Source organism: Pseudopipra pipra, chromosome 7 (assembly GCF_036250125.1).
Source record: "Pseudopipra pipra isolate bDixPip1 chromosome 7, bDixPip1.hap1, whole genome shotgun sequence".
Lineage (NCBI taxonomy): Eukaryota > Metazoa > Chordata > Aves > Passeriformes > Pipridae > Pseudopipra > Pseudopipra pipra.
The window spans coordinates 9204873-9228808 of record NC_087555.1 but is presented as its reverse complement, the minus strand read 5'-3'; the positions used below and the strand labels follow the sequence as shown (position 1 = coordinate 9228808).

Here is a 23936-nt window from a genome sequence, read left to right as displayed (position 1 = left end):
AAAGCATGAAATTTAGTGGTACCTAGAAAAACACATTTTTCCTCCGTCATCTTTTCAAGTTGTTTCATAGTTCTGATTCTAAATTCCATGAAGACAAGTCAGCACGGCTTATGCACATTTAAGAAACCAAATTTAGCAGTAAGAAACCCTAGAAGTGTAAAATGTAATTCATTATACCATGGGTTTGGGTAGATGGGTATGATAAATTTATACCTACAGAGACACATATCTATAAAATAAATATAGGAAAAGTGATAAGAATTTTAAGAAACAACATTCCCATTTGGATTTGTTTATTATATCTATTATAAAATAGCACATAATGTAGGAAGAGTGAACGTAAACCAGAAGTGGGTGATTATAATAACTTGACAGGGGAAACCAAATGGTACAGGAAGAAATCCGTGGTTGTCATAGTGCAATAAAAGCCTGTCATTTGTTTTTTAAAAAAAATCCTGGCAGTGTATTTTAACCATTAGGGAAATAACAATTGCTATTTCTCTGTAATGATTTCTGGTTTGTATCTTGGGAGTACTTTAATGAATTTAACATACTTTTCATTCATGTAATACTTCAAGAAGATTCTAAACAAACCTGCACATTAGGAGTCTTAAGAGCAGTAGTTTTAGTTGAGATATATTGAAGAGTTTTGGAAGAGCTGAATTAGGATCTCTCCAGGCCACTGGTGATGGTTTTTAGTAAATCTGGAGGCATCAGCAATGACAATTTTTTCCTGTTGTGTTAGCAGAATGACCCTGGTGATTTTATGGTTGTCAGTCCTGCCTTGCTCGCTGAGGGAAAGGGTGAAATTGCACCTACAAACATACAAAGATTTTTTTGTTGGATGTTCAAACAAACAAAATACTGTATCATTCTTTCTTCTGCAACAATATACTTTGATTAAGATTAAAAAATAAATGTAGGACATTGAGTTGAATGTCTAAAATGCCACTTAGCTTTGGTCTGAGTATTATTAAACTTGAAAAGTCAGAATATGCAAAATGACCACCTAATCAGCAAAAGAAATAAAAACTGATTAATTCATTAATGTTCATTACAAAAGAGGATGTTTCCAGTAAGGTTCCTATAATGTGATTTCGAGAATGAATTTTTACAGTTTTGCTCAGTGACCTGGAAATATCAAAGAATTAATACTGTAATTGTGCTGATGATTTGAGAGAAAAATAATAAAGGCAACAGTTTGATTTAGGGCTTGTGATAATCTGGGCATAAGCAAACAATATGTAGCTCAGCAGGGCCAGAAAGGTACAGAGATTTCAGACTGTAACACAAAGGGCTGGGAAAGGGATGCCAGAAAAAGGTGACCCTCAACTTTTTGAACTAAAAGATGTTGTCACCCTGAAAATCTTATACTCTCCCTAATTTCAAATATTAAGGCTTTTAATTTTCAAGATGATATTATTCCATCATTTGGAATGTGCTGTCCCAAAGCAGTTTCCTTGTAATATCTTTCTGCTGTTAATTTTGATTACTTTTGCTTTTGATGTATCAGTGTACTTGTGTAGGTAAACTCTCCTATACTTGCTTGAAATGCAGCACCTTGTGGATTTAAAATGTACTATTATGAAATTACTTAGAAACTGAAGATTAACTGCCCCATTTGAGATGTCTCAAAACTAACTTCTGAAAAAGCAGAGCCATTGATAGCAGTTATACCAAGGTGTTAAATGTCAGGTAGCTGCAAGGAAGTGTTGATTCAGATTTTATCCTCGATGTATAAGTCATGTCCATGCTTGCTGTATCTTGATACCTGGTCTAATTATTTCTGTAAGTGTTTAAAAAATCCATTATAACACTAATTAGCACGTTAGTCTTTAATTAGTCATTAGCTAGTCAAATATTTGTCTCTGTCTCAGAGTGTAGAGATTCCACTGGGGACTAACCAAATTTCATACTTTATGAATAGATTTCCAGCTTGCCCTCCAAGGAGATGATTGTAGAACTGTCATGGATTTTGGGGAGCATTTGGAAAATGTTGCAGCAGGGCTTCTGAGGATCTATCATTCCCAATCCTTAGAAAAGGAAGACAATTATGTGAGTCCTCTGGGGGGGGGGGGGTGTTGGGGGGCAGTGATGGAAAGTTAATTTCCAAGGCCTTGGAACATACAGACCACTGCTATTTTGGTGCTGGAATATAGAGTGGGTTTCTGCATCTGACAGGCAAACATGTTAAATGCCTAATGCTTTATTTCAGTTGTATTTACTGTATTTAATAATGATGGGAGTTACAGTATGGAGATTTTACGTCTCTCTGAGAAGCTGCATTTTACTTAAGCTGGTGTTTACTTGAAGGAGGTTTGCCCAGTAAAAGTTGCGGGACTACAGTTTCAACCCAGAAAATCAGTGACTTTAAGGCAATGGGTCCTGATGGTGGTTATTGTTACTATTTTATTAATCCTGATCTGTTTAGAAAGCCACTGTGTTTCAAGTGAAACATCCCCAGAGAGCTGTCAGAAGCTGTGCTCAGTGATCAGAGGGTGCTTTGCCATACTCCATCCAGGGCTGGATGGTCAAACTCTCCCACAGCAAAGCTACAAGGTGAAGGTACAGAGGACAAGCATAGTCATTCATGCCTCTCAGCCTGCTGGAACTGTAAATGTTTTGGTTGCTTTTCTGTGTCAGTCCCACTGAGATTTACTTTTTACAAGTTCCCAGGTGGTGCAGTGGGTGCCCCTCTGTGATACAACTTTAAACTTTGGCATGGGAGAAAGGCAAACCTTCAGTCTCATTCATGCCTTGTCTCAAAGCAAGCGCTTACAGCCAGGTGAAACAAATTTGCCTGCAGTGTTTAGTGTCAAGTTTCCCAGATGAAGAGGAGATCAAAGCTGCGAGATTAGGACATACTGGTTAGAGGGGGAAATTGCAGTTTAGCTGTGCTGCTATTTTTAAAACTTGTCATATTTGCCTTCTGTCAGGTGAGCTGAGCTCTGATGTGTTGTGAAATGTGGATGTGCTGGAGCTTTGTGGGTGGATCAGTGGGTATAATGTCACAGAAGAAACGTATTAACCTCATTTCCTAGTAGGTCCTGACTAAAATGAGAAATCCCAGGTTTTTGCAACTGTATCTGTGATACATTTCGTGGGAGACATGCCATAGACAGAAAGCAGTGTTCTCTTTATCTTTCTTTAAAATAATGATGACATTGCATACACTTGCAGTTCTGTCCCAAAAACCTCCAAGGCCATGGTGACTTTCCAGAAACATACTTACATGTGGATTTTGTTTTCTTCTCCGCCTTCTTTCTTTCAGTGAGTTTTCAGTCCATGTGTGCCTTCACCAACTTGTTCTTCAAGCATTAGACCTGTTCCATAGAATCTCTGACCCTCACTTTGTATTTTGCATTTTGCCTCTGTACTTTCTCTCTTCTCTTTCCAAAATACTTCCAAAATTAGTCTTCAAACGTTCTTCTTATCATCATAACAGCTGGATTTTTTTTACTTCTTCAAAAATGTTTAGAAAGCAACTTTAAGGAAAAAAAATTGTCCACAGATACTGTTAATGTGTTAGAAAATTAGGTGCTGATTAATTTATTTAACACTGGTATTTGTATATACAGTAGTTGAGGTTTTCTTGTTTGACTGTGAGTAGAAACTGGCCAAGTAAAACCTAGAAGTTGTGTGTCCATTTCCAGTATCCCATTGCACAAGTTATTTTGTGAAAAAAAGGAGCAGTCCTGCCCTAAAGCATTTACAAAATCAAGTGCATTTTTTTATACAGGATTGTTTGTATACATTTTCTAAGATTGAATCTCAAGCTCAATTCTTCATAACTAGATAGGAATTTTCTACCGTACTTTATTTAGTCGCTCTCTCTAAACAGCCCTTACATCTGTAAATAGAAACAAAAGGGATGCAAACGTTAAATGTTGGTAAATGATCAATTCTACACACATCTGTCATTGACTAGCTTTTGTTTTTAAATATGTCTGCATGTGCTTTTTCTTATTGATATAAAGAAAATACATCTTCCATGAAATTATAAAAATGGTGCATTTTTGCGATCAGGTTTTCATGTTTTCATTTAAAACCTTGGAAGAAGAAAAGAGAAGTTGTATTTCTAAAAACGAGAATAAGCTTTGTTTGAGATGGATCACATTACATGACTTTTAACTTTTATTTCATTAGAGTTGAATCTGATATAAACTTTGAGGTAAGAATCGTAACGTCTACAGTGATAGCTAATAAGCACAGAAATATTAAGTATTTATAGATCTGTAGAACCAGATCTATGCTTCTTTATTTCCTTTTCATATTTTTCTCTACCTGTAACAAAGGGTGTCTTGTAATTCATAAAAAGTTCTCATTATTAAAGCCAGAAGTATATTGCTGCTTAGAAGACTAGTGGATACTTCCCTGAAATAAAATATGAGCCTTATTCATTCTATATCACCACATAGACCTGAAATTGTTAGCAGAAGACTTATTTAGTATTGATATATTATTCTTACTCAGTTCCAAATAACAAAAATGACCTGTGGAAAAAGGAGCTCTTGAGAAATGATTTCATCCTGTAAATTAGTTCAAATTAGCATCATTCTGGAGCTCCTAAAGTTAAAGGATCAGACTCAGAATATCTCTCACAATGCAACAAATAAACCCTTGTTTTTGGAGTTCAAGTGTCTGAAAGCCTAGGTTCAAAATGGAAAAAACAATAAAAGTTATTTATGTATACTCTTGAGGTCTAATTAGGCTCAGTATTTCACATGCACGTGTATATTTACAAGCCAGATATTGTAATGTTTATGGAAATCGACACTTAACTTTGAATTGCTTCTATTTGCATATGCAAATTAGCAAAGCAATTCAGTGCGAATGGATTTTAGAGACCTGTCAACAGTTGTTTATGGAGAAAGGCAAGAAAACCTGGAAACAAATCTTTGAGAATTAATGGCTTTGTTTGGCTGAGAGCTTTTGAAATGTTCGTGACCTGGGAACGTTTCAGGTTCCCACCATGTAACAGCTGCAAATGCAGGCCAAGACCAAGATTTAATTGTGCCCCATGAACTGCTTTCAGGGACAGCAGGCACCTGTAAAATCAAGCCATTTCCACTGGATATGTGTCCTTTCAAAAATAAGCTCCCAGCCCTTTGCTGGCAGCACTGTTGGTGCCGTGCACAAAGCACACAGGCACCAAACAGAGGTGTCCCTGCGACAAATTAGTGCTGAAGAGGAAGAGCAGGAGGCCAGGTTTAGAGGGGCACAGTGTGTGGTAGCGAGACATTAAATGTTTTTAGGCTCCTAGCAGAGGAGTGGGTTTCATCCGGCCAATTGCTTATGTTTGCTCCTGGGCAAGCAATCTCATGTGCAGGTGTGTTATGAACTGCAGTACCACAGCATAAATCAATGTTTGAGAGAGCTGCTGTGGATACCGCTCAGTCGCTGTTCTCTTTCTTAGAGAAGTTAATGAGAATAAGCTGTTCTAATTTGTGTCAGTATATTCCGCTGTTATTGTTCTCTTCATAACAAAAGAAGAACAAAAGGCATAGAAGAGTCAGGAATGATGAAGTGCATAAATTTGAGGGATGCTACAAAGAGATCATTTCATAACAGAGCCATCAAAATCTTCTAATTGAGATTGTTATAAATATATCAGGATCAGACACCGAAGACAAAATAGTGCATATTTTCTTGTCAGTATCTCAGGTGTGTGCAAAACATAGGATTTCAGGAGTAAGAGCAGAGATACATTGACACAGCATATTCAGATCCCTTTAGAGATGCTACAGTGGATTCTAAAATCTGCTTTGGGGAGGCAGGACTCTCTCCATGCACTGAGAGACCTGGCTATCACAGCTTTGCAAGCAGAAACTCCTGCTTTTATGTGTTATGGTCCTCTTACTCTTTCCTACAAGAACAATCTGTAAAATAGCTTTCTGTATCAGTTAACAGTCATCAAGGGTATGAAGAATGGGTCCATGGTTCCGTAGGACCCCATAGTTTCAGTGTGCCTGGTGCATGCCTGTTAGCCCTTGGCATTATTTTTTAGAGCATGGAACTCTAGCATGAGCCCTTTTGTGACCTGTGGAAAAGCAAGTGGGGAAAAATGCGAATTTACACCCCTTTTTTTCACCTGTCTGGCGTGTCCACATGAGGGTCAGAAAGTCTTTGGCACTTTATATTTGAAATAAATTGCCTTTTTTTTTAATCTTTTCTCACAGGTTTCAATCTGTCATGGCACAAGGACAATTCTGCCAATACTTTCCTTGGCCAATGGTACTTAGAGTGTAAACAGGGTAATACCAGTTGAAAAACCAAAGCCTAGCATTAGTAGTCAGAAATGTTGCTCTGTTGAATAGCCTTGCTTTTTGAAATTAGAAAAACATACAGTTACATGTTTTATACTGCTGCAAACTGTGGTGATTAGTGCTACAGAGAGCTCAGTGAAAAGACAGAAGATGCATGACTGCCTAATGCTTCCTAGCTGGGATTCAGGCTGGATTTATGTAGCATGTGGTATGTTACTTCTATTTATAATGAGGACTGCTGAAGTTAAATGAAACACTAAGCAAATGTATTGTCTGAATTAATCTAAATCAGATTCCAAAGAGCTCAATATACCTTAAAGATTAATTCTGTTATCCACTGTGCTGGAAAACGTAGAGATGCTTTATTTCATTTTTTGTTTTGTGTCTATTACCAGACATACACACACACACACACACACTTGAATGACTAAGCATGCAGATACACACACAGAGGAACTCAGATATGTGCACATGTTTATGCACACAGATTTGTTTCTCTGTGTGTAGCATCACTTGCATACATGAAGTGTATTAACATCCAGATCAACACTCAATATTTAGTCAAACTCTTAGTTATGAGAGAAGACACTGACCTCAGTTTAACGTTGGTGTTCAGTTTTGAGCCCACCTTTCTTGCTTTTAAGTATTTGCCAAAATAAAATTTTAACTCCAGTAAATGTATCTACATTCACAAAAACATGGTTTTGGGAAATGGGTACTGATCAGGGGTTTAGCTTCATTGATGGTAGAGCATTTTAGGAGGGACAGGTGATAGCACAACCACTAGTGAGCTTGATCTGCTAACAAGATTAGCAGCCTATCCAGTACTTTGGGACCTTATCCTCTGAGTGAACAAGTAATGATGGTACCGACAGTGAGGAAAATTAACAACCTCAATTTTTGTGTCAAAAATAATTTCAATCATGTTTATGGAGGCTCAGTGTTTTGTACAAAATGTACTATGATGCTGTTGAGATGTCTAAAATGTCTGTGTGAAGGCAGAGTGTGTGATACTCTCAGGTAAATCTTCCTTGAGGTCTTATATCCATTACAGCTGAGTGGAGCCTTTCCCCACCCTATCAAATCTGTTGGGGAGCATTTTATTACCATGACAGTTTCTAGATTATGTTTGCACTATATTTTTTTCTAACATCAGTTTTGTCCAAATTTATCTCCTTTTTATTTTTCCCTGAAGAGAGGAGGAGGGTGTGTAGGAACCAATAAAAGAGTTTGTGTTAGAAGTGCCAAACTTACTGGAGATAGTTAACTGCTCAGAAAAGAGAGGACATTTATCCTCCTTATTCTTCCTCTTGCAACCTTAGAATTGACACGAGTTCACTACCCTCTGCCCTTTCTCATCTGCTCCTTCCCTGCAGGCATCTGGAATGTGAGGGGGGAATCTTTATAGAGCTCCATGGGCTTCAGCCCACTCTCCCACCTCGACATCTGCTAAATGGATGGTGGTTTGTTGGAAAAAGTGAAATAACCTAAAAATTGAATCTGTGCTACCGTACATAGAACTTTTTTTTTCAGGACTTGACCATGTTCCTTAGGGTTGAGGAAGGTAACTGTTTTCATATTTGCCTGGTCTTGATATTAGCCCCATGAGTCAGCTTGCCATGTCTCAACTAGGACTTCTGTACAGCATGCAGGTGAAAATAGCACTTCTCATGTGGAAAGCAGTTGCAAGGCTAAATTCATGCAGCTGAGCATAGGCAGCGTTGGAGGGGCGTATCTGGGGCCTTACGGTGTGAATTTGAGTTGGCAGCTATTTCATTCCTCCAGATGCTCTTTCCCTTCTCCAGGAGGTGCTGTGTGATTTGAAATAGAACTCTTGCCTTAAAAGCAGCGGAGTGAAGTGGGAAAAAAATCATTAGTGCTGTGTAGTAGGAGGGGCAATCTAAAATTTCTTTCATTTTGATTTTTTCCTTTCTTGAATAAGGAATATTGAAGAACTGAATTCATCCTGTTATGTTGATCTGCATGAAAAGAAATGTAAATGAGATCCAGATGTGTTTTCTCCTCTAATAGTTTCATTCACTATGCTTTAGATATGAGAAAATGAAATGTATTCTGTAACAGGTTGGAGGAGAATAGAGCAAAATTATAATTTTTTAATATTCCCTGGGAATTCATAGAGGCCTAACGAATTAACTAGGAAACTCTGATGTCTAATGAACTCTGCATGGGGAAATATTTAATTTTGTACCGACTGCCATAAGGCAACTGCATGGTGGGTTATTTAATCATCAGCTGTAGAAATAAAACAGCAGTAGGAAATGGGCCCGTCCCCAGCATTGTAAAGAAAGGTTTAACTGAGCTCCCCCTTCAGTCTTTATTGGAGAGGTTGTAAGGCCCTCTTCTAGAAAGGCCAAAACAGCTGGCAAACATCTGTCTGGACATGCTTAACACAAGAGCCTTCAGGTAACATGGAGCGGAAAAAATGGTAAAACATCTGAAGATGCAGCCTTGATCTATGTGAAGTCATAGACTGTAGCTTTTAAGTTATTCTGCATAATAACGGTGCAACTAATTGTGTGAAAAGAGCACTGTGAATTTTTTGCTTGTTTGATGTATTCTAAGTATAATTTGCAGTCAGTATAAACCGAGGTCATGGCCTGTCCTGCAGCTGTAGAGGAAAATATAAATATACGGTGCACTTTCCTGCATGCAAACAGTGATTAACGTTTGTTCTGTTCAGAATGGGGTTCTTGGTCTCCTCAATTTGTCTGCATTCCTTTAATGACCTGTGCTGTAGAGGAGAGCACACTGAAGGAAACCGGTCTGACCTGGTCCCCATGGGGCAGCAGAGACCTCCTATATTAGTTTATGGCATCAACCTTCCTCTCATTGAGACCATATTTGGGCCTTTAGCATGCATTCCTGAATGGTGTTCCCTAATAGTTGAACATTTTCTAGGCCTCTTTAAAGCAAATTTTCCCAGGAGGTAAAATAAACAGCAGAACTTGTGCCTTGGAAGGTGAAGACCACGTGGCAATGCAGTGCTTCTGTGAGAAGGCTTGGGGAAATGCAGGGTTTAATTGTGACAATCATATAAACCACTGGCTTAATACACCGCAATGCCTCTTTCTTTTATGGCAATTTTCTCATAAGTGTCAGTCCCTCACAGAGCCCTGTAACTGGGATCCCCTCCTGCCCAGGCACTGCCCTGGAGCAACCAGTCTCTTCTCACAGGCAGAAAATTACCCTTTTGTAAGTGCAAGCATCTTCTGGACACTATGATAGAAGAGAATGACAAAATATGACTTGTCATCCCTCTTGCTTCTCTCAGGCCTCATCAGCCACAAAGCTGGGTTTCAGCTCCTCATATTTCTTTTTGTCCCAGCACTTTTCCTGTGGATTTAGTTTGTACTGAGCAGTTTTGTTTATTTTGAACCTTGAAACCAGAGTTAAACCCTATTTTGTATCAGACCTAGACTCAGTCTTGCAGAATTTTTTGTTCTGCGTACTGGAACTGATTATATTTTGATTAAATGGTTCAAGGAAAAGTTCGTAGAATCATAGAATATCCTGAGTTGGAAGGGACCCACAAGGATCATTGAGTTCAGCTCCTGGCTCTGCACAGGACAACCCCAAGACCAATTCTGTAATCTCAAACTCTGAAGCCTACTGCAAGAAACAGATATGAAACCAGATTCATTCTCCTTCTTTATAGGGGGTGAGCTTATGATTTTTATTTCTGATCTCTTAGGTAACTGCACAAGTCACTGGGCTCACTGTGCTACTAGAAGAGTTTGGGTTTGTTTGGTTTTTTTTAACTATTCTTCCCCAAGCTCCATCTCTCCTGAGACAAATAAAATGAAGAAAAGTCTGAAAAAAATTTATTACAGAGTAGGAGAGAAAAATGTTGAAACATTAACATGTTTTGAAAAATAGGATTCTTTTCAGGTAGTTTGTCCATTAAAATATCATGTCAAGCAATAAATGCTGTACAGCACAGAGTTATACTCTCATTTGGAGCACTCTTGCAGTACATTGGATTTTTGGTAATGTGTTTATTCACTCTATCCTCATTATGGAAATAATCAACAAAATAGATCTGTGATCTTTCAAATCCCTGCAGAAGTCAGTCATCTCTCCAAACATATGGTCTGTTTACCTTCCCAAAAGCAAAATGTATTCATAATATCAAAACCCAAAGACCCTTCTCAGTTCCAGTGCAGCAGACCTGGAAATTCAGTGAGGTTTTGCTGCGCGTTTTGATCCCCAACTGGTACTTGAGAGCAGAAGGCCAGAGCTCTAACCAGGATACATTGGGCTGTCGAGCCACCATGCTACAGTGGTTCTGACATCATTTTTTAATGAGAGAAAAAAATAGCTGACCTTGTAGGGACTTGCACCAGAAACCTCTGGCTCCTCGCCAACCAGAAGAGCACTTTGGGAGCAAGTGTGCCACTTAGTGAACAAGACTGATTTTTCTTCTCCACTGTTACAGAGTCACCAGTGGCTACTTGTTCCCCAGAGATTTCTGGGTTTACTAAGTGCAGTTCTGTCCTTGGTTCAAACATTCTGCACCTATGGTAGGAAAACTGATGCTGAAGTTTTTGAAAACAATCGTCCTTCTCCACCCAAACCCCTATTTTATAAATGTTATTTATCACAGAAGTGTCTGTTGCCATCAGCATAGTTTCTGACACTGCAGCTGCAGTGCTAGCAGTCTGACACAATGTGAGGGAAAGGGGTAATATGTCATAACTTTGCTCAGCAAATCCCCCATTTTACTTAGAACTATCATAAGGAGAGTGAAACAACAGCACCTGAAAAAGTCCTGGGGAGGTTATAATAAGGGAAAACACATTTAGATTGCGCTTAAAAATCCATTCTCCAGTGCATACGTTTACCCCAACTTACTTATAAACCTTTAAGAAGTACAAATGAATCACTGCAATATTATCAGAGCCCTGAAAACATTCTGTTTTATTAGGTGTGTGATAATTAAAGTGATATTCTTTCTCTTTTTCCTCTTTTTTGTATTCCTCACCTTACCACCATATTTGCAGGATTAGCTCTATTTGATGGGACTGCTTCCTTCTTTACATGAGTGACAGGGGACTAGTCATAGAAAATCTGTACTGCCAGTGGTTAACGATAAGGCTTTCATCTCTCAACCAGCTATTTGGGTTTTTTGTTTAGCCAGTGCTTTCAATCTAAACAATGTGGGCTGCAAGTAAAATTGCACATATCTCCAGTGCCCAAACAATCAGGCGTGTAGAGATTCTGACACGGGAAATTCACTAAATAAGGCTGCTGTGTTTCAGTATTTTTTGTAAGGCAATGACAAATGAAAGCATTGAGCAATGCTGTTATTTGAAAATAAGTTCAGTACTTATGATAATCTTGCAGAGTTTATAAAGTTACTGTGTTATTAACCTTCCAATACAGATTGCCTTGCTAAAAATACAGTTCTTTTCTGCTTGAAAGCCTATTCTCTTTTTCTTTCTTTGGCTAAATTAACCTCAATGTATAATACAGATCCTAATAAACTTCTAGAAAGTGTAATTTCTCCCGGTTTTCATATGCTTTTTTCTGTAGTACTAATATAAAGAACTAAAATTGTCAAGTGTTTATTTTAATTTTTTTGAATCCCACATGTGCATATACTCCATGAAACTCTACCCACGGTACTGACAATCAACCTGACAACATAATCAGTCAAATTTTACCCAGTGACTGTTTCTTAGGTAACAAAATACAATCTCAGAAATGAATTGCATGATACAGAAATAAACCCCACATCAATGTGTGGTGCTCCCATTATTTCTCAGTGAAGTCTGAGAATGTTATGATGGTGCAGTGCAAAGGTGAAGCATGGCTGGTGCATGGATTGTGAATGTGCTGCTTCTGGTGGGAGTGAGATTCACCCTACAACCAAGAGAATGCCTGATGAGAGTCTCTAAAATAGGACTCCATCATATGAAATGTAGGTGATTTGACTATTGAGGAGGTAAGGCCAGAAGGAACACATCCCTTCTGAAACTTTGCTTTTTCCTGTTGGTTGCATTAATGCCTTCCTACCCACATTCTAAAACAATTTTCTGAAGTGTCTTCCTTTTTTTTTTTTTTTCACTTTGTGAGAGGTTGTTGCTGATAGAACAAACTTTCCTCAGGGAAAAGAGCTAGAGCTCTCCACACTCGTGGTCACCATTGAAATCAGACTGGAAGATGAATTGTTATCTTCGTGCTAAAATCAGCATGAATGAGAATGTCATCAGTGCCATCTTTCATAGCTGTAGTTAGTTAAAGTGTGCCTGATTCTTTTGTAACTGTTTTTATAGAGTAGGTTAATTCTTTTATAATTTGAGGGTTTTAATTTTATAATATTGCTTGTGGGTAATACATTGTCTACAAAATAAAATACAGGTTGTATTTACCAAGACACTGTTGTGGGGGTCAGACCAGCATATGTTACCTATTGCTCCTGGCCACAACTGAGACTGCCTTTTTGCTAAATTACAGACAAGCAAATAAATCTATGTTTTCAACCAGTTACTTATTTACTAAAGGAATACACAAATTAATGACTGGTGAGGCACAGTAGTAACTGTTCAGATGGGCAGGGGCATTTTTGGCTGTGGAGACCAGAAAGGTGAACTGGGTGGCCACTTACCATGGAGATTCAATAAAATTGACTGGATGGAGCTGTAGGAGGTTGAGAAGGTGTGTTTGGACAGCAAAATTGACAGCTGAGAGTGTCAGGGTATTGAAGAACAGGACACTTCAGATGGATGGAGTGGGTGGGAGCTGGGCTGGCTAACTGGGTTAAGGACTTGGATGCAGCAGCCTGATTTACTTTCCTCTTACTGCCTGGCTTGAAATACACCCTGACTCCTGTGCTGACATGGGCCCTGCTGACTGCAGAAGAAAGTGGACTTGGAATGGACTCCTTTCTCCTTAGCAATCTGCAAAAAAGTAATTGCCGCTTCAAAAAGTTTTACCAATGCCACGTTGCCATATGGAAAAAAAAAAAAAGGTTTGTGCAGACAAGTGCACAAGAGAAATCATTCTGGAAAGAAAATGTTACTGACTGGAATTAAATATCCAGCTATTGATGAGATTTTATAGCTGCAGTTTTTCTGTTTTCATTGCAAGAGGCACTAACTTTTTCTTATATCACCTCAATATCCATAGCTAACCACAGGAATTTTGCTGCTTTTTATTTGATCAAAACTTAATTTTTTGGGGGGAGTGTTATTCTTCCCCAGCTGGCCTTCATGACTTCTCTTTTTATTTTCCTTTTGGATGGTTATATTTGTAAATAAGTTCGGTTTGCCCTGGACTCAGCTGTGAGCATTCAATTTGACTGATGCCCAAATTGGAGCACTCACAGCAAAAATATAAAGGTGCTATAAACATTTTAAATTGCTTTTGACTCTGAAAAGTGTTTTGGAATTATTCTACTGCCTCAAACCTTTTATGTGTACTTTATTCTGAACTTTTTAGAGGGGGCATTGGACTGTAACATTCAGTGTCTTCTGTGACACTATAAACTCCTTAGTTGGTTTTGTTTTTCAAATAGTAATGGAAGTCATATAGGAAAATATTTGATAGATAGATAGATCAAAGAGTTTTAAAGCAAGGAAAAGGGATAGCTTCTATCATTTTATCAATGTAATATCCTTATAGGAGAGCAACATTTTGGTCCAGAAACACTGCAAAATCATTCCCTGAAAGAAATTGGTGATGTTAGTGAAAGAATACACTCTTCTGTCCCTGAATCCCAGAGGACTCAACACTGACACTTGCCTTTAATTCTCTAAGAATTTTTTTTTTATTATTAATAGAGGACCTCAAATTGTGCCAAGGCAAAAAAAATATTGCTGTTTGTTTGATTTTGATTCATTTATTATCAATCCAGCAGAAATCCTTTAAATACAGCTTTTCGTAGCATCCTGAGGTTTATAACATTGCTCTGTTACCTGAAAAGGCTCGTGGACAAGGTGGCCCAAAAAATTCTGACTTTGAAGCACAAACAATCTTTTAGGAAAATCAGGGGACCCAATGACTGTAATGAGGAATAAAGAAAGAAAAAGAGAAAAAAGAAATGTGTGCATGTAATTCGCCATCACAGACAACTCAATAAATCTCCAGTTTACCATTGCTTCTGCTGTGAATAAGGCTGACAGCACAAGGGCTTTGTGCAAGTGAGAGACACTTCATGAAATGTGTGTGCAAGAGAGAGGCAAATCGGAATTCAAACTGAATCACATTTGGGACATTTTTGTCAGATGATTTCCTTCTCTAACTGGCACAGAAACAAGCAGGATAAATACCATGCAGAGGCTAATTAAGCCGTGTTCTCCCAGGGAAAGCAGTTTCATACCATGTTCCAGGTGGTTAGGACAGTTATAAACTTGAAAGAGCAGAAGAACAAAATGTAATGTTAAGCAGAGGAAAGAGTGCAAAATGTTTTGCATGTTTATACATTAAATCTAGGGATCTGTACAAGGATGTGCTGTGCCACTGTAGAATTATTTGGCTCTTGCATTTTTTGTTGCTATGGTGCACCTTGGCTGCTATCTTGGCTTAAATAGACTCTCTACTACTTTTCTCATGTGAAAAGAATGTGTGCTCCTCACTCTGGACCTCATTAACTAATCTTTTTTAGTTTTATCCTCTATTTTGTGATAATTAAGGTAGAGACTTGAGATAACAGGGAGAAGAAGTGATGTGAGGACTGGAAAAAATTCTGTTGTAATGTGACGGGCAGGATCCTGCCAAAAATATGTGGCTACAACCAGAATCCACCTTACCTCATTGGACATGCTATGTATTTTAAATATGTAAATGTTTTGTCAGTGCCACGAGAAATACTTTATAGTAGGAGACCATCTCCAAGGAATCTTGGAGAGAGGTCTTGATTTATTCACAGCTAGTCCTGAAGCACTATCAAGAAAAATCCACTTCCTGACAGAGTTGGCAAAAACACGAGATAGGAAAACATAAGAGAAGATGTCTAAAATTTTTTTTAATTTATAAATCAGAACAAAAGGCAAATAAAATACACCAAAACATCTCAGAAATGTATGAGGCAGCTCCTGAATGAAAAAGCATGGTTGGCTCTGTGGTGCTCTGTTCACCTTCGCACTGGGAAGAAAAAAGCCTTGACTTGTTTAGTGAGAGGATATATTTATAATTCAAACCAGAACCTGCCTGTGGATTTGGAGATCTGTTGCTCTTTCTGTCATTATAAAGCATGATTCTGCCTACTGTAAGTGTACAAGTAAATGACACTTTACTCTAAAAGCAGATGTTTACCTCAAAACTTTCCTGTTTTTGTGGTACTTTTTAAAATCTAATAAGATAATGAATGGTCTAACACAAGCCCATAAAAAGTCTAAATTCAAACTGCTTGGAATTGAAGTGGGAAGGAACCTACCATGCTCTGCTTGCAGTCTTCTGGTGTAGCTGATATAGGTTGAAATGCTGGCTTTGCTTGAAAATTCTGTATTATCCTAGCACAAGTATACAAATTCTGAGTAAATCCGGGCAGGTTTCCCATAGCTCCCATTTAAAACAAAAATAAAATATGTTGTGCAATTCTTTGACATAAAAATCAAATGTAATGCTTCAGAAAAATTATAAGGCAAAAATGTTCGATGTCAAAGTGAAGCAGTTAATTTGGGAAGAAACAGCACTTAAAATATATAACCCTCCTTTTTGTTGTCCTAATTGGATGGTTTTATAATGACAGATGAAAGCCACTGTGAAAGTAACATACAAATGGTGTTTTATAACCTGCTTAGTATTTCAGCAAAAGATTTTCTTTGTGCCAACCCATGAATCATAGACTGCTGCACATAGAGAGTAGCAATAACTTCTTTTTAAGATGCGTTGACATTCTCGTTGTTATTACTTTTAAATTAATATGGGGTACTGGAAGACATTTCAGGTGTTACTGAATATTACTGCTTGTGCTAATTGTTTATGTTCTCTTTATGAGTTGAACAAGGGCTTGTTAGAAGGAAAGGCTGTGAGAAATGAATGCTGAATGAACCTGCAACACAACAATGCATTTGAATAAAGCCAGGTCATAATAATTAAATATGAGGAAAAAGGCTGTAATTTGTATTGGTGTTTGAACGCTTAAAAACAGTGTGAAAAATTAGCCTGATCTGAAATGAAATATTCTTTGCTTAGATCTTTTTTTCTAAAATAATTGTAGCTGAATGTAGCCCCAAAACACTATTTCAAAAAAAGAAAACAGCAAACTTCCATTTAAAAAAGAAAGTTAATTTTGAATATTTTGAGTTCCCTTATCCTTTTTTTTCCCCTCCACTAAAACTCTGCCAAGTTTAAGCTGCTTTCATGGAGTGCTAGACATCCTTTATATTTTAAGCAAATGAGTTATCTTAAAGATTTTCATCCAGCTAATAATACAAATGAACAGAACAGACCATTTGCATTCAAGCTTCTCACTGTAGGAATTACATTTCTGATTAAGTTTCTAACTATACAGTAAGGAGCTTCAGACCTTGGATTTTGTGAAGATCTATCCCCCACATGTCCTATCCCTTGAATTCAGAGGAATGAGGAATTCATTCTTTTTGTGTGATAGACTATATGGATTAGCAAACAAAGTTTTTTGTAGCACCAGGCTGCTCTGAAGTGTGCTGAAGTGTAGATTGTAGTGAGTTACTGTGAGTAACAAGTCCCTCTCTAGCTCTGCAGCTCTGTATTGGTGACCTCAGCTTTGCCCTGTTTCCTTGGCTCTAAGAACAAGCAACTGTGGAAAAATTTCAGAGTCCCACATTGTATCATCGTGATGTAAAATATTACACTATTTTCTGGTTAGCAAGTGGAAGGGTGAGGCTTCCCCTGGATAGTATTTGCTACCAAAGTGCCTCTCTGAAGCTAAGGATGGGACAGGCACACATCACTTAAACCTGTAACTTTCACATACATTCCTTGCAACTTTTTCAGACATTTTATTCTAGCCATATAAGAGAAAAATCCTGGCAGGTATCACCCATTTCAAGCCTGCTTTCCACCAGTCTAGCATAAGAAAGTGGCTGGAAGACATCCAAAAGTCTGAACATTTGTTTCCATGGAAGGCTTGTAATATCCAGATGCGTTTGACTTTCTGTTTGAAAAAAAGAAATCAATAAAGTTTATTAACTCAAAAGAGACATCTACTGCAACCAGTTCTGTCACTTTTAAGGACATCTTATGTAATTCTTCGTGACACAGAAATCAGGCTATAGAAACCAACCTACATGTTCCTGCAAAACAAGATTTAGCATTGTAAAACTCACTGGAGCAGCTCAAGGAGAGGTACAATGATAGAGAACAGAGGAGAGCTGTGAGAAACAACCTACTGCTAATCAGCCTAGAAGGCCAATAAGATCTGATAGGTTTCTGCAATAAAACTACCCTAAACCTCCCAGTGGATTTTCATACAATAGAAATCAAAAGGGCACATTAGTCATATAGCAAGAGAGACACCGAGGGAAAACGTCCTCATCCCATACTTTAAACAGCTTGCTGATTCAGATAAAATAGCCATCATGCAAGGTTCATAAAGAATAAAACTTTTCATTCTTCTTTGAGGGCCAGTCCAAGGTCTGTGCAGCATTTAAGTCATACTATTACGAGGCCATAAACAGGGCAGTAGTTGTAAATTATTTCTTATTGCTATTACTACCATAATGCATAATGATCTATCATCCACATTTATAAAATGCTTGTACTGGAATAGGCAGACCTTAGTTCCTTTTCAGAACAGTCCTGCTGACTTCAGTCATGTCTACAGTTATAGCAAAGATTCAATTTGCTTTTCACTCCACTTTCTGCACTTTGTTAGATTATCTGGAACCTCTGATCATAAAGAGGGAAAGATACAGTAGGAAATGGATGGAGTTGTTTCCTTTATCCCCACAGCTATTTTTACTGTATTCTAAAAAGCAAACATTGGTTAGTGACATCAGCAGAGTCCTCCTAATGTAGTGCCTTTGAGCTGGAGCATGCAGCTGCCTGAGGATGTTCATTAGAAATCTTATTGAAGCTCAAACTGGGTGGCTACTTAAACTCGACATGAGCTGATGGATTGTTCCATTCCAAAAAGCAAAGTCTGTAACTCCTCTTCCACCTGAGCACCTTCCCCCCATGTGTCTGTAAAGGCTCTTCTCCCAAACACAGGGCACTGCAGGAGAGCTGTCATTCAGGCTCATCCTGTCCCTTTCCTGGGAAGTGGCGGGGTGGGATTCAGCAGAGATGCACATTTCTAGTTCTTTGGCCTGAGACTATAATTTCTTTTCCTTTGAATTAGTTTATTCCTTGGCTTTCCAACTGTTCCAGTACTACATTACTGTGTATGATCAGTTGTATGTAATGTAATAACATAACCATATAGAAAATACAATGGTGTAGCAATATGAAATTATACCAGGGATACTCAAGCTTTTGTTAGGTGCATGTAGAATATTCTTTGTTCTTCAACGAAAGAATTTAATATTGTGTTAATCATTCTGAGCAGGTTCTGTGATTACCTGAATCTGGTTTTAATCTGAAATTCAAAACTCCTAGGATCTGCTAGGATTATTGCTGTGAGACTGCACAAAATCTTTTCTTTGATATATGGGAAGTATCAAAACTTATGTAAGGCCTGTTCTTCTGTTGAAAAGTTTAACTCTGTAGAACTAAGAAGAGTGTGACATATTTAAGATTGTAATTGCTGTCCTCGGACTTCCAAAAGGGAGTAGTCTCTTTTTACATTAAATTCCATTTAAAACAAAAATAAGATCTAATATTTATCCTGCTGAAATTAGTGATTTTTTCAGTGCTGTTATCAGTGTTCTCTATTTTGTTCAGATGACTATGAACTGGCACAAAAAATGGGATTGTGTCTCTATGTCCATTAATGGTAAATTATACTCAATATTTTTTTTATTGGATATGGGTCTGTAATTACTAAAGGTAGTGGTGAATCACAGTGCTTACTTAGAAATGTTGCTTTTTTCCCTAAATACAAAGCAATTAAAGTCTCTGCCTCCACCAAGCAACTTTGACTTTCAAGACAATATAGGCAAACTCTCTGTGTATATGTTTAATTGCTATTTTGTTTATAAATTCTATTTAAGGAGCCTAAGGACATTTATAAAGAAGAGTTTCTAGCAACTCCTAAACATTCCTTAAGAGCTAATTAATGATAAACAACGCATGGCCCTTACCTAGTAACTTCCCAACCACAAAAATTCCGTTTACCATCTGCAACATTACCATATCTGTGTCTCATGAAAACAGTTTCTTCACTGAGCAATGAGGAACGAACAGCAAAAGCATCTCCAGACCTGTTTTCTCTACTAGAGTCCAGAATGCCTGGAAAAAAATAGATGAGCTTTCAGGCACACCAGACTCTTCTGAAACATTAGCAGCAAGCTTCAAAGCTAAATAGAAGTTGAAAACAAATTGCTTGTGAGTTTAAGTGGATATATTAGTCAGTCAGAAGAAAAAACAAGTGCTGCTAACTGAATAATTAAGTAAAGGGATGGAGGGTGAAGTTACAGAGAAAGCAATTGTTTGTACAGGAGAGAAAACAGGTATCTCCTAAGGAACATTGAAGGCATTGTGGGGAAAGGATCAAAATAGGAGAGATTATAAATTTCCATAAGAATAGTATTGCTTCTGAGTCCATGATTTTGGTATCCAACAGAAGCTGAAAAATTCTTGTATATCTGGCAGCCTGTCTATTCTTTAGGTGCATTTCTTGATCTAAGAGAAGATATTCCCTCCCCCTGCAGACTTTGACTGAATCCTGTCCTGAGGCTGTGATGGCTGCAAGAGCATTATCAATAAGATCAGACATATCGTTCTGCCCAGCAGGTAAGCTGGTGTGTTCTTGTGCCTCTCCCGAGACTGTGTGCAGCTCCATGTTAACCTTAGTGCTGGATGTTTCCCCACTGGAACCTGCTGCCCTTTTTGACTGAGGTGTCAAGTGATGATGCTAAGGGTGGAGTGTTGTTCCCCAGGACTGGGCACAGAGACACAGACAGACCTACTGACAGGCTCTCCTACAGGCCTGATTATTAGCCATTAAAAAAAACCCACACCAAAAATCCCCAACACACTGACTTTGATGAATATTTTCATTCCAGGGAAGACCTTAGACTCTTTCATAAATACTTCTCCTCCTTGTTCCATATTGTGTATAAAATTGGAAATGTATGTTTTTCAATCAACCCTTCACAACATGTCGTTAATTGTTTGAAGTAAAGTAGCATTTTCTTTTGTAGAGTGAAGAAGGCAAATGTCACTTAGCCCCAGGATGCTTGTGCTAAGTGCAAGATGTAGTGCAGAAATGTGATCTCTGCTGCCAGCAGCTCACAGCAAAGTGTTATATTTTCAAAAGCTGTATCTTGCTGGTGTAGACATTATGTGAATATCATTGCATATGTGTGAGACCAGACAGATAAAAGATAAGGCTGTCCTAGCTGTACCCATGTCTTAGCTTAAAAATAAAATTATTGTATTGATCTGCTCTCATAGGAAAAATGTACATCGTTTTTGAAGTATTCCTAGTGAATATGCTATAAATCTCATTCTTCTGTTCTTTTTTGTCTGCCCTTAGGCAGAGACAGAAATCAATGGTTTTCATCATTCCAATGTTGTATAATTTCATAATTCATGATGTATGATTTATTCAAATACACACATAACTTTTGTTTATCAACTTGAATGCAAACAAAACTAATAATTTCTATCACTTTTATCTTCATTGTAAACTGGTTGAGCCAAACATAGAAAACCATTTAGAAATACCCCAGTTGTTCTTTGTTGAATTCTGTATTAGATATACCAAGTTGTAAATTAGCTGGCCTGTTGTACCAGTTCCTCCTGACCAAAAATCCTAATACTTTTGGAGTGTTCAGTTCACTAAAGAGTTTTGCCCGAATGAAGGTGACACATGCTTGTCTGAGCAAACCCTTTTATTACTCTAGGGCAACATGCTAAATAGCCTCGTGTTTCAACACTGTTCAGTGCTCTTTAGACTACTACATGATTTATGACTAATATCTTTAATGTAATCTTACCTAATGCTGATTTGTATGTTCTGGGCTGTCTTCAACTAATATGGAATTAATTCTCCCTGTGTAAGTAATTCTTACTACCTCTAGAGAAAGGGGGAAACTGTGGTAAAAAATAGGGAGAACACACATGGGAAGTCACCAAAAGAACCTTAGGATTCAGTGGTAGGTCTCTGGGGTTTTGGTGGACTGTGCTACATGTGGAATTAGGTCAGGAAAAGGGGCAGGAAGGCTTTTCAGATTTGTTTTTCTGGGGGTTATTTTTCAGGACATGATTTGTGATTGAATGAATTCAGAACATTTTTGCATCTCAGAATAGCTAAGGCAATTGAACCCTGAACATTATAAATTTGGTCTTGCCGTGGATCTTGCAACTGCCATGTTTGTATCTGGTCCCATGGAACAACCTCAGTGTGAGCAATATAGTACTGTAGCCAACAGGTTTGGGTTTGGGGGGTTTGTCCACCTTGCCTCTGAAATGCAGACAACTCTACTGTCTACCAGAATCTCTCTGGGTCATTATTGTATTTGTCTGTTATTTAGTTTGCAAGTTGAAAAGTCTCATTTTCATTAGTAGGTGAAAGAAAAGCATATTTGGATGTGCTTACTCTTCACTCTCTTAGAACCTCCTTGTAGAATCTGTTTTCCTTCCAGCATCAGCAATATCTTGCTATATATCATATACATATGCTTCAAACTTCTGTGAATGTAATTGATAAAGCAATTTTTACCTAGTAATTACAATATCCATTACTGGTTTACTGTGGTATATTTACTTTAAACATCTGTCATAGACGCAGGAAAGCAAATGTCTTTGCTAATATAGTCACAGTTTATTTTTTTTATACATAGTATTTTACTTCATCTGTTAATTGCTAGTAGTTCTTCCAATTTTTAATTTTCTTTGCATCCAAAGAAAATTGCTTTAGATTACTGCTATCACAATGTTAATTAAAAAGACTGAGATGACTGTTTAACACTGTCAAAGGTGAGGAACCTATATTCCTCAAATAGAAGATAAGATTGCTGCTATTGAGGCCCATGGCGTGCCAAGACACGGAGCCAGGCATCAGGTAGTTCCTTGGGAGCCTCTCTTCTCATGGGCTGCATCCACAAACCCCAGGCACAGGGAGGGCAGGGAGTGGAGAAGGGCTGGGGAGAAACCAGGGTGTCTTTATTTGCCAGTTCTTTCTCTCCCCAGTGTCCTGCTCAGCTTTGTCCATCACAGCACGTTTGCAATTCCACCGGATGCTTCAGTTCCTGTTGCAGCATCAGTTCTTTGAAATGCGATAGTGTTTCAGGTCATTGAATGAATTAGAACAAAAATTGTTGCCTTGCATAATACAGTTTTTCAATGGCAGCAGTCTCCTCCAGGTTTAAAATTTAACTAAGCATTTGGTAAAATTAAATCCATTTGTGAGTGAAAATAACATATCTAATGCAAACATTGTGCCCATTTTTTCCACAAACATGGGAAGAGTGGGGAGAGAAAACAAAATATTTTCTCCATTTGTGTTCAAATTCTTGGCAAAATGGAAACATCCACAGAAAATAAAACTGGGAATGGATTCATGCTTCCTTTGATCAGCTTAAAATCAATTACATGATATCTTCCAGTATTTAACAATCACTGCTGCTATTGAAGTAAGAGTTGTGTTTGTGTCCGTGGTACTAAGGCTGTGACAAGAACAGCAGACGAAGGCTGATTTTGTGACTTAAGTGTAATACCCAAATGCTAATACTCCAACAATTTAGATGTAGTAATGGTCTAGGCTTTAAAGACATTTCAGATTAGGGGTAAAATTTGTAGCCAGTGGAACCCTATTAAGTGCTTTACAGGTCTTTTTGTCTGAGCTTGGCTATGCAACACATGCAGTAGTGGAAAAGTAGATGCACTAATTAGTATCATCATGCTGCTTTTGTTCTTTGCAGCTTTTCTTTTTATCTCTCCTATAATACCTACTTTTTACAAAGGTGTTCTGCAGGGCTTCTTTCTACGTGTTGCTGGATATGGAGTAATTCAATGTGTGGTCATTGCGCAGGTGTTGACTGGGGTAGTTTCACTTGTTTGTAGATTGACAGGAGACTTTCTCTGTGCTGTGCAACTATTTATTTTCTAACACTCTGGGGAGGACTTCACCTTGAGCCAGACTCTCCAAGTTTTCATAAACAAATATAACCACCTGATTTCTGTAATATGACATTGAGGTCCAAATATAAACTGCTTAATTTCATACTCTGTTTAAAATGGATGTGTCTTTGCTTGTTTTTGGTTTTGGTGGGGTTTTTTTAGATTTTGCATCTTTCTAATTATAAACAATAAAAGGCAGTTATTTTATAGTAATAGATTTTACTTCGTCTATTTTCAGTTTCAGGATATAGAAAGGTATACTAAGGAACATGTAAAACACATGAACAAACTGAAAGGAAAATCTCTGAGTTTTTTGTTTGAAAATATTATGCCATAGGAGAATATTTGAGAGGGCTTTTTTAATAGCACAGGCTAAAATTAATATTTGTATAGCTTTTCTTTTCTCCTGTACCAAATATATTCCTTGTTATATATGCCATAGATTTAGTGTGTGTGTGTTTATATAAATATGCATATACCACGTAGTTAACTGCAGAT

General features: G+C 37.8%; 1 long non-coding RNA gene across 1 annotated transcript in view; it reads left to right on the top strand.

Moving 5' to 3' along the window:
• LOC135417603 (uncharacterized) overlaps positions 1 to 23936 on the top strand; it is a 300927-nt gene that overhangs the window by 136341 nt on the left and 140650 nt on the right. The window contains exon 2 of the long non-coding RNA XR_010432131.1: positions 20024 to 20105. This is a non-coding gene — a long non-coding RNA (uncharacterized LOC135417603). The remainder of the gene's footprint in view (positions 1 to 20023; positions 20106 to 23936) is intronic.